The 12,169-nt window shown below is 37.9% G+C and overlaps 1 pseudogene; it reads right to left on the bottom strand.

Annotated features, from left to right (window-relative positions):
- Nucleotides 1-3,230: 3,230 nt before the first annotated feature.
- On the bottom strand, nucleotides 3,231-3,325 carry LOC131912106 (U6 spliceosomal RNA; annotated as a pseudogene).
- Between the last annotated feature and the right edge of the window lie 8,844 nt (nucleotides 3,326-12,169).

The following is a 12,169-nucleotide window of genomic DNA, read 5'->3' as shown; positions in this document are numbered from 1 at the left end:
ATCATTAGCATTTGGATGCGAATTTTGTTAACCCTTTCCAGATCATGTCACTTTGCTGCCTGACTCCTCCTCCCATTGTGCTAGTGTCTAGGAATACCAGCTTATGTCAGTATTGATGGAATCAACCTGCTTAAATTCTCCAGTTTCAGGAACTATGGTGATCTGATATGGTGGTCTCTGTTATTTCATTTCACTTTAGCCCTTTTTACAAAGAGGCAACATACAGGCTTAACAAGGCACTCTGTAAAACTATTAGACATTTTTAACTCTTTGGAACATTATATATATAGTGACTAAAAGTTTTATTTTTGACCATGAGCAGTTAAGGTCACAAAGAAGAGAAAGTGGTTTTTATTTTCAAGTTGAATAGCATTCATTTGTCTATTTTATACTTCAAGATTGAGTTAAAAACCTTTACTAGAGTATGTGCTTTCTAGTGTTGCATCATCATCCTTAGGTACCACTTTCCAACACCAGTCTCCACTCCTCTCATTTAGTCTTCAAGTCCTGCTTAGTTTACCTCTAGAGTGCATCCCACATTCTCACCTCCAGTGCTCCCAAATTCTGTTTATCTCTTATTGGACTTACAGAATCATCTCTCCACTTAACTCTCCTCTCATCTCCTAAAGGTCTATTCTCCATGTAGCAGATGGAAGCATCCTTTTATAAGAGTCCATTCAGTTCCTGTCAGTTCTTCCTGAAAACAGTCCAGTTGTTTCAGTTCAGCGTAGACTAGCACCCAGTCTTCCCTACGGGTTACTATGCCTACCACAGTCTGGTCCTACCTTTAAGTGCTCTTCTATTTCAACTCCCAATTTCTTATTCAACTCCCAATAACACTATCCTCCTTGCCTTTCCATAAACATAAGCTACATTTCTGTCATTTTTATTGTTCTTTTGCCTGGACCTTTCATCTAGATATTCTTAAAGTTGTCATCCTTACTCACCCTGTGTTCAAAATCATACTGCAAAGTACTGCCAAGGTGGTGGGTCTCTCTTTGCTCCCATAGTCACTCTGTCTTCACAGGTGATACATGGATACATGGATGCATGAAGACTGCTCTGGAGACTAAGTAAAGATTTCCAGCAGGAGTTCCTATCTGTTGATGGTGGCAGTACAGGTATCCATTCTTCATAGTATGTTTTATGTCTCTTAGGTAACGGTTTACAATCTAATGTGTGTTATCCATTACATTATTCACAGAGTTACTGGAAGACTCATATTTTGTAACTTCCTTATAGTGAATGTGTATACTTGCGTTATGGAGTATATTATTTATGATTTCATTCTGTTGCTATCCTGATTTTACCTCTTTTGTTTTAGATTTAATTTGTATTCTGGTATAATTTAATGCATTCCTTCCTTTATTAAATTCTTTTTGGAATAATTTATAATATAAATAAATAAACCAAGAAGAGTAACAATATTATTAACAGAAGTTTCACTACCAAAACAATAAGTTCTGTCTGTAGATAAATCTACATTTAATAGTTTTGTAGAAGAAAATTTGGCTTGTCAGGGCAGTGAACATCTGTGACATGGTTGTTAAGCCAGTCTTTTCTGGAATTTTCATTCTTCATTCACAGCGTGTAGCATCCTTTTTGGTTCCAGGTATATACTTCATTAATAAATACAGCTCCCCACCCACCTACTTAATTTGTGCAGTGTTGGAGACATTGGAATCTTGCCTGATAAATTTGAATTTGAGACTCAACTAGTCTTTTAGATGTATAGTGAACTCCATAACTCTAATAAACACATCCTTCCTGTATCTGAGGAAAAGGCAGTCTGCAGTGCAAGAGGATTAAACTGGCTCATAGAAATAGATGAGACTTACAGAGAACAATGACCTAGTTCTAATTATGTCTTTGTCTATCTTTGCATAATTCTTCTTTGTAGTCACTGAGATACTTCTATGCTATTTTAGTAAATTCTTCTTTTTTCTAAGTCAGTTCAAAGTTGTATTGGTCACATTAACTAGAAAGGTCCTAACTAGGCTACAAATTTATAAGCAAAGTGGATAGTTGGAAAACCACATGGATGTAGAACTATACCCTCACTCTAAACTTGGCGAGCCTGAGAGTCCACACAAATGTATAATAGAACATTTTTTGGTTTTAGCTTTTAAATTTTTTTCTCTTACCAATTGTTGTTCAGAAAGGTAAAGTTATGATGAATTCAGTTCTGTAAACACCCAGATCCCATTACAATGCTGCCTTTATTCTTTTCTTTTTGGCTGTGTGCACTCTTTTTTTTAAAATATCCTCTTTCATACAGTCATACAGATATAACTGGACCGAAGCCTTCCCTCTCTCCTCTCCTCCCAGTCTCCCTTCACCTCCAGATCTATTGCTCCTCCATTCCCCTTCAGAAAAGAGCAGGGCATCCAGTGATACCAACTGAATATAACAAGATGCAATAAGGCTAGGCACAAACCTTTATATCAAGGCTGGATGAGGCAACCCACTAGGAGGAAAAGGACCCACAAGCAGACAAAAGAGTCAGAGACACCCCCACTCCCACTGTTAGGAGTCCCACAAAAACTCCAAGTTAAACAACCATAGCATATATGCAAAGGACCTAATGCAGACCCATGGTTGATGCTTCAGTCCCTGTGAGCTCCTATGAGCCCTGCTTAGTTGATTCTGTGGGCTGTGCTCTCCATCCAAATAGTAAAGATACAGTCTAGTTCTGAAAAGGTAGAAAAGATTGAACGTGAGCACCAACTGCATAATTTAGACACATTCTTTTGCTTCAGTATCATTCCTAATAAACAACATACTAACAAACTTCTGACTATTGGTGAATTGAATCCATTGATATTGAGAGATATTAATGACCAGTGGTTGTTCATTCCTGTTATTTTGTTGTTGTTGTTGTTGTTGTTAGTGGTGGTGGTAGAGTGTGTGTGTGTGTGTGTGTGTGTGTGTGTGTGTGTGTGTGTGTGTGCCTGTGTTTTTGTGGGCATAGCTAACTTCCTTAGGTTGGAGTTTTTCTTCTAGTACCTTCTGTAGGGCTGGATTTGTTGATAGATACTCTTTATTGACTTTGTCATGAAATATATTTTTTTCTCCATCTATGGTAATTGAAAGTTTTGCTGGATATATTAGTGTTGGCTGGCATTCATGGTCTCTTTAAGAGTGCAAGATGTCTGTCCAGGCTGCTCTGGCTTTGAGAGTCTCCGTTGAGAAGTTGGGTATAATTCTGATAGATCTGTTTTTATATGTCTAAAAATATGAATTTATGTGTCATCCTTGTACAAGAGCCATGCTAATCTTCTCCATGTCCTTCAAATTTTAGTATATGTGCTGCCAAAGTCAGCACTGTGTGCACTGTTCTTACCCTCCCAGAACTTTTTTTAATCTCTCAAATGAAGAGAGGAGGAGGACCTGCTTCTACTGCACCAATACCCATGCCGTATATGAGGTGGCATTCATAGGTTCTAACAAACTTGCTCACTCGGCACTGTTGTTGTCTCTTTGTGCCAGGGAGTGCTCTAAATGTTTGAAATATTCAAGAGAAGACACAAATGTACCTGCTTTCAAGGCAAGTCCATTTCCCAGGAAGCTGCTTGGGGTTTGGGCTGAAGTGAGAAGACTGTCACATGCCATGGCACACTTCTCAGAGAGCTCTCCCATAATCCAGCTCCTTCCCTTTCCCCATTTATTAAAAATAGATTTTTTTCTCACATAATATATACTGGTTACAGTTTCCCCTCCCTCTACTTCTCTTAGTTCCTCCTCCCCCCAATCCCAGTCCACTCCCTTTCTGTCACTCATTAGAATACAACAGACTTCTAAGGGATAATAATAAAATGTATAAAATAAAACAAAAAGTAACACATTGGAATTGGGTAAAACAAACAAATAGAAGGAAAAGAGCCCAGAAGAAGGCACAAGAAACAGAGATCCATTCATTTGCACACTCATGGAATCCCATGAAGACACTAAACTGGAAGCCATACTATATACTCAAAGGACCTGGTACAGACCTGTGCAGGCCCTGTGAATGCTGCCCCCAGCATATGAGCTTTGTTCATGTTGATTTAGAGGACCTGTTTTCATGATGTCTTTCCTCCCCTCTGACTCTTATGCTCTTTCTGTCTTCTCTTCTGAAGGGTTCCCTGAGCCCTAGAGGAAGGGTTTGATGGAGACATCCTATTTAGGGCTAAATGTTTCAAGGTCTTTCACTTTCTGCATAGTGTCCGGCTCTGGGTCTCTCTATTTGTTCCCATTGCTGCAGAAGAAAGTTTCTCTGATGATGGCTGAGCGAGACATTGATCTATGAATAAAGAAAAATGTCATTAAGAGTTATTTTATTGCTTCTTAAAAAAACATTAGTATTTGGTTTTACTATAGATCCTTGGGCTATCTAATCTCAGGTTCATGGTCATCCAAGCAGTGTCAGGTATGGGTTCTGTCTCATGGAGTAGGCCTTAAGTCATACCAGTCATTGGTTGGTTACTCCCATAAGCTTTGTGCCATCATTGCCATAGCATACATATCTTGTTGACAGGACACCATTTTAGATCAAAAAGTTTGTGGCTGGGTGGTGTTTATGTTTCCTTTTTGTTAGCATACTGAGTATCTTCCTGTATTAAAGACACTAGGACATAAAGGTGAAGGCTCTATACAGGCACCAGCTCTACCACTCCATGTTCAATGAGTTGTGTGGGTGTTGTATTCAGCAATGGGCCCTTGCTCTCTCAGTTTGTGGAGAGCAACCTATAGTACTGGCAACAGCCTGCATTGTTTGGGGGTTCCATGGGACCCCTTTGGCCATAACTCAATTAGACGAAATCCAGTCCCAGTACTGGAAGCTTCATTTGGTGACAAGAAATGTCAACTGGGCTTCTGTCTCCCCTATTATTTGGCAATTTCATTTAGATCACGTTCATATATGTATATTTATTTAGGAAGTTTCTACTGTATTAGGTTTCTGTACTAATAGCTCTTAATTTTGGCTGTCTCTCACAGTATTCCCTCCCTTATCCTCCTCTCCCCTTTCCCTTCCCACTTGATCCTCCTATTCTAGTCCTACCCCCTCCATCCATAATTATCTAGTCTATTTCCTTTTCTTTAGGATATCTAATCCCTCCCTTAGTCCCTTAATCTATACCTAACCTCTGTGGTTCTATTGATTGTAGCTTGGTTGTCATTGACTTAACAGCTAATATCCACATATAAGTAAATAGATACCATATTTTTCTTTCTAGGTATAGGTTATCTCAGGATGATTTTTTTGTAGTTCCATTGATTACCCATGAATTCCATGATTTCATTTTTTTTTAACAGCTGAGTAATGCTTCACTGTGTAAATGTACCACAATTTCCTTATCCATTGTTCTTGAGGAACATCTAGGTTGTTTATATTTTTGGCTATTATGAATAGAGCAGCAGTGAGCATGGTTAAGCAAGTGTCTCTGTGGTGGGATGATGCATCCTTTGGTTATATGCGCAAGAGTGGTATAACTGGATCTTGAGGTAGATATATTCCAATCTTCCTGAGCAGCCACTGATGTCCATAGTGGCTGTATAAGTTTGCCTTCTCACCAGCAATGGATGAATATTCCCCTTATAGTCCTCATCCTTGACTGCATGAGCTATCACTTGTTTTATTGGCTTAGCCATTCTGAGGGTATAAAATGGAATTTCAAAGTAGTTTTGATTTGCATTTCCCTAATTGTAGTTGATTGTTTTTGCTTTTTTTTGGGGGGGGGCTGTCACCCAGCTCCCAAATAAATAACACTCAGAGGCTTATTCTTAATTATAAATACCCAGCTTTAGCTTGGCTTATTTCTAGCCAGCTTTCCTTAACTTAAATTATCCAATCTATCTTTTGCCTCTGGGCTTTTTCCTTTTCTTACTTCTGTAATCTTACTTTCACTCTTAGTCTGTTACTGGCTATGTGGCTGGCCCCTTCTTTCCTCGATCCTTGATCTCTCTTGCTCTTTTTACCCTTTCCTCCCAGATTTCTCCTTCTATGTATTCTTTCTATCTGCCAGCCCTGCCTATCCTTTCTCCTGCCTCACTATTGGCCATTCAGCTCTTTATTAGACCATCAAGTGTTTTAGACAGGCACAGTAACACAGCTTCACAGAGTTAAACAAATGTAACATAAAAGAATTAAACACATCTTTGCATCATTAATCAAATGTTCCACAGCATAAACAAATGTAACATATCTTAATATTCTACAACACTTAATGGCTAAGGATGTTGAACATTTCTTTAAGTGTATCTCAACCATTTGAGTTTCCTCTTTGGAGAATTCTGTTTATATCTGTACCCCATTTTTTAAAAATTGGATTATTTGTTTTCTTGATATTTAGATTATTTTTTCATTCTTTACATAACTTGAGGGTATTAGCCCTCTATTCAATGTGTGGTTGGTAAATATCTTTTCCAATTCTGAAGGCTGTTACTTTGTTCAATCAGTGGTGTCCTTTGCCATCCAGAAGTTTTTCAGTTTTACGAGGTCCCATACATTAATCATTGATCTTAGTGCCTGTGCTAATAGTGTTTTATTCAGAAAGTCTTTTCTTGAGCCAATGTGTTCAAGGCTATCCCTCATTTTCTCTTCGTATCACACTCAGTGTGTCTGGTTTTATGTTGAGACCCACATGTATTCAGGTGACTCTACATACAGCCTTCCTGTTTTACTAGTACCATTTGTTGAAGATGCTGTCTTTTCTCCAGTGTGTATTTATGGCTTCGTTTTCAAAAACCAGGTGTCCATAGATATGTGGATTTATGCTTGGGTCTTCAATTCCATTACATTAATCAACATGTCTGGTTTTGTGCCAATACCATCCTGTTTTTATTACTGCATCTCTGCAGTACAACTTAAAATCAGAGATGATGATACCTCCAGCAGTTCTTTTATTGTTTAGTTTGTTTTTAGCTATCTTAGATTTTTTTTGTGTGTGTTTCCATATGAAGCTGAAAATTGTCCTTTCAAGATGTGAAGAATTGTGTTGGAATTTTGATGGGGATTGCATTGAATCTGTAAATTGCTTTTGGTTGGATGGCCATTTTTACTATATTAATCCTACCAATTCATGAGCATAGGAGATCTTTCCATCTTCTGATATCTTCAATTTCTTTATTTGGTGTCTTAAAGTTTTTAATCATACAAGTCTTTCACTTGCTTGGTTAGAGTTACACCAAGATATTTTATATTATTTGAGGCTATTGTGAAAGGTGGTGTTTCCCTAATTTCTTTCTCAGTTTGTTTGACATTTTTTTTATAGGAGGGCTACTGAGTTTTGCAAGGTAATTTTGTATCCAGTTAATATGTTGAAAGTGTTTATCAGCTGTAGTTTCCTGGTAGAATTTTTAGGGTCACTTATGCATACTGTCATATCATCTGCAAATAAAGATACTTTGACTTCTTCCTTTCCAATTTGAATCCCCTTGATCTCCTTCAGTTGTCTTATTGTTCTAGCTAAAACTTCAAGTACTATATTGAATAGATATGGAGAGAGTGAACAACCTTGTCTTGTTCCTGATTTTAGTGGAATTGCTTTGAGTCTCTCTCTCTCTATTGAAGTTGATGTTGGCTATGGGTTTGCTGTAAACTGCGTTTATTATGTTGAAACACGTCCCTTGTATCCCTGATCTTTCCAGAAGTTTTTTATCATGAAAGGGTGTTGAATTTTTTTCTTTTTCTTTTTTTTTGGGGGGGGGGCATATTATTGAGACAGGGTTTCTCTGTGTAGCTTTTGGAGCCTGTCCTGGAACTCTCTCTGTAGCCCAGGCTGGCCTCAAACTCACAGAGATCCGCCTGCCTCTGCCTCCCGAGTGCTAGGATTAAAGGCGTGCGCCACCACCGACTGGCAAGGGTGTTGAATTTTGTCTAAACCTTTTTTGCATCTAATGAGATTATCATGTAGCTTTTGTCTTTCAAATTTGTTTATATGATCTCATTTGCTGATTTTTGTGTGTTGATCCATCCTTGCATCTCTGAAATAAAGCCTACTTGTTCATGGTGGATGACCTTTTTGATGTGTTCTTGGATTTGGTTTCCAAGTATTTTGCTGAATATTTTTGCATCTATAATCATAAGGGAAATTGGTCTGTAATTCTCTTTTTTTGTTGTGTCTTCATTTGGTTTGGGTATCAGGGTAACTCTAGCCTTGTAAAATGAATTGGCCAGTGTTCCTACTGTTACTGTTTTGTGGAATAATTTGAGGGGTGTTGACATTAACTCTTCAAAAGTATGGTAGAAATCTGTGCTAACATCATTTGGCCCTGGGCTTTTTTGATTGGGAGACTTTTAATTACTGCTTCTATTTCATCAGGGCTTATAGGTCTCTTTTAATTGATTGTCTCATCTTGATTTAAGTTTGGTAAGTCGTATGTATCAAGAAAATTATCTATTTCTTCTAGATTTTCCAATTTGGTAGAATCCATGCTTTTAAAGTCTGTCCTTATGATTCTTTGGATATCTTGATGTCTGTTGTTACATCCTCGTTTTCATTTCTATCTTTTAAAATTTGGATATTCTTTCTGTTCTTCTTAGTTAATTTGGATAAAGCTTTGTCAATCTTACTGCTTTACTCAACTTTTTGTTTCAGATTCTTTGTGGTCCCTCCCCCCCATTTTTATTGATTTTAGCTCTGAGTTTGATTATTTCTTGCCATCTACTCATTTTGGTTGGGATTTCTTCTTTTTGTTCCAGAGCTTTCAGGTTTGCTGTTCAAATCTCTCCACTTTTTTTTTTTTTTAATGTAAGCAATTAGTGCTGTGAACTTGCCTCTTGGAACTGCCTTCATTGTGTCACCAGAATTTGGTATGTTTTGTGTTCATTTTCATTCAATTGTAGAAAGTCTTTAATATCTTTCTTAATTTCTACCATGACCCATGTTTCATTCAGTAGTGAGTTGTTCAGATTCTATGAATTTGAAAGCTTTCTGCTATTTTGATATCCAGCTTTAGTCTTTGGTGGTCAGATAGGATGAAGCATGTTATTTAAATTTTCTCCTTTCTCTTGAGACTTGTTTGTGTCCAAGTTTATGCTCAGTTTTGGATAAAATTCCCCAACGTTCTGAGGTGTATTTTGTGCTTGGGTGAAATGTTCTGTAAATATCTGTTAGGTCCAGCATTTTTCTGTTTAATTTATGTCTGGATGACCTGTCCATTAGCAAGAATTATTAAAGTCTTAAAGTCTTCCACTATTAGTGTGGGAGGGTAAATATGTAATTTAACCTGTAATAGTGTTTCATGCATGAACTTGGGTGCCCTTGTATTTGATACGTTGATGTTAAGCATTGCAATGTCCTTTGTGTATTTTCCTTTAATGAGTGTGTAGTATTCTTCCCTATATCTTCTAATTAGTATTGGTTAGAAGTCTATTTTGTCAGGTATTAAAATGGCTACACTAGCTTGCTTCTTAGGTCCATTTGCTTGGAATATCTTTTTCCATCTTTTTATCCTGAGGTGATATCTATCTTTGATGTTAAGGTGTGTTTCTTGGATGCCCCAGAAGGACGGATCCCATTTTTGTTCTGTTAGTCTGTATATTTTTATTGTTAAATTGAGACCATTGATATTGAGAGATCTCAATGATCAGTGTTCTTTGATTACTGTTATTTTGTTTTGTGGTGTGTGTGTGTGTGTGTGTGTGTGTGTGTGTATTTGCTGGTCTTGAGATTTTTTTTTATTCCTTGTGTTCTCTTGGTGTGGTTAACATCTTTAGGTTGGAGATTTCCTTCTAGCACCTTCTGTTGAGCTGCTTTGTAAATAGATATTGCTTAAATTTGGTTTTATCATGGAATGTCTTTTTTTTTTCTTTCTGTCTAATTGTGCTTGAATGTTTTGCTGAGTATAGTAGTCTGGGCTGTCATTTGTGGTCCCTTAGAATCTATAGAATGTCTGTCCAGGCCTTCTGGCTTTTAGAATCTCCATGGATGAGTCAGTTATTCTTCTGGGTCAGCCTTTATATGTTACTTGGTCATTTTCCCTTGCAGTTTTTAATATTTTTATTTGTTCTGTACTTTTAATGTGTTGATTATTATGTGCAGAGGGGACTTTCTTTTCTATTTTGGTATTCTGTCTGTATGATTCTTGTACCTTGATAGACATCTCCTTTAGATTTGAGAAATGTTCTATGGTCTTGCTGAAAATATTTTCTGTGCCTTTGACCTGGGTTTTTTCTTCTTCCTCTGTTCCTATTATTCTTTGATTTGGTCATTTCATAGTATTCCAAAATTCCTGGATGTTTTTTGCTTCAGCTATGTTGCAGTACTTACGGCTTGCTGTGGTAGGGTTGCTAGGCTCTAGTGGAAACATATTGTCCTGGCTGTTATTGATTGCATTTCAACACTGGCATCTAGGCATCTGGTTTTGGAAGATTGTAATTCTTGGTGCTGATATCTTGTCTTTTCTTTGTGGGTGGGCGTTTCATTCCTTGGCTTCTGTTGCCCTCTCTGGTTTTTAGGAAAGTGTGGTGGCTGTGTGTTGCCTGGTAGGAAATTCTTCTGGGATCCTGAGAGGTGTGGTCACTGGAGGTTCCAGGTAAAATGTGTTTCTAGATATTGGTAGCTGACACTTAGGAATAGGGATGGTCTGAGTTGGGGCTGATGGAATCCACAGAAGGGAGGAAAGTAGAGGGCATTCTACCAGGATCTTCTTAGATCCCTGGGGTCAAAGAATGAGGAGAAGCCAAATCATGTGGTCTCCTACAGAACTGGAATGAGACTGGGGGATTGTACGTGGAGGAATGGAGGGAGAGGTGAAGATCTATATCTCTCTTTCTCTGTTTCTGTTTGTCCCTGTCTCTGTCTTCCTCTTTCTCTCTCCCTGCCCCATATCTCTCTCACACACACATACACAAACTATACAATAATAATAAAATTTATATTCAGGCTGCACTGCATAAAAACTTACTCTCCCCATTAATAATCATATGACATTGAAAAATTATTTTTCTTATATCCCACAAAAGGCTGTTCTGATGTTTTATATACAAAGTATCTTCTGCAAAGGTGGGCCGAATGGCACCTTTCTATCATCTCAGCATACAGGAGGCTGAGGCAGAAGGCTTATCAGGAGTTCAAAGCCAGCATAGTAAGACTATCTCAAAAAATGAAGCAATACGAAGCAGGCGATTTTAGTTTCCTTAGCATTGTTTATATCTTCCTATATATCATGAACCAAGTACTTCCTATCTTAATATTAGCTGTCAGAGTACTTAAAAAATCTTGAACGTGTGGGTTATGTGCTTGCTTTCAGGATCTTTTTCTGGTGATTATACTTCCTGGTGTGTCCTGTAAATTGTCCTATAAGAGACACATTGCAGACACATTGTATCTAGTAATGATTTGGATTTGGGGACTCCAAATATAATTACCCCTAGCCCTTGTACTGAGAACTGCTTTGTGTCTTCATTGTGTAGTCCTCCTGTTGGAGGCATTGATTACTCAGTGTTGCCCAGGTTCTTTGTTCATCACTTCTCTGTTCTCTGCTAAAAGGAAGCTTCTATGATATTCTGTTCAACAACATGACTGTTGTTTCTGATGTTTATCTTTTACCAATCTCAAAGTCACTCCCTTGTGTTAAATAGAGGTTTATGTGGGATAGTCTGTCTGTTTGCTTGTTTACGTTGTGTTTGTTTACAAAGTCTCCTGTAGCAAGGCCTGCCAGCAATTCACTGTGTTACTGAAGAGCGTCTTGAACTCTGATCCTCTTGTTTTCACTTTCCAGGAGTTAGAACTCCAGGAGCACCCCACTATCCTCAGTTTTCAACAGTCTTTTGCTATTGTTTTAGATGTTGTCCCAGGCTTTGGTGTAGGGATCCTGTATGTTAACATAGTCACAGTTTCTTGACACTCTTAAAGTCAGCTATCTCTTCTCTTGCTACCCAGGATGACTTCTCCTGAAATATCTTATTTTCTTGTCTCTTCCCATAACCTTTGATTCCTCAGTTTACTCATTTTCCTTCCCACTGGATTTTATGGAAGTGAGAGTCCAATTATTTTTGCTACTTGTATTTTTATATGCTTGCAAATAGTTCCAGTTTGTCATCTCCTTGAATACCTGGACTTCTTTTTAAAGGTACTACCATTTGGCTAATCTCCAAGGGGTAAATTGGTTTTTGTACCATGTTCTATCAGCAGTTTTGTGTTCCTATCCATCCTTTCTCCTGTTCCCCCCAGCAAAGCATTTA

This window comes from Peromyscus eremicus, chromosome 5 (genome assembly GCF_949786415.1).
Source record: "Peromyscus eremicus chromosome 5, PerEre_H2_v1, whole genome shotgun sequence".
Taxonomy (NCBI): domain Eukaryota; kingdom Metazoa; phylum Chordata; class Mammalia; order Rodentia; family Cricetidae; genus Peromyscus; species Peromyscus eremicus.
This window is presented reverse-complemented; position numbering and strand designations above follow the sequence as displayed.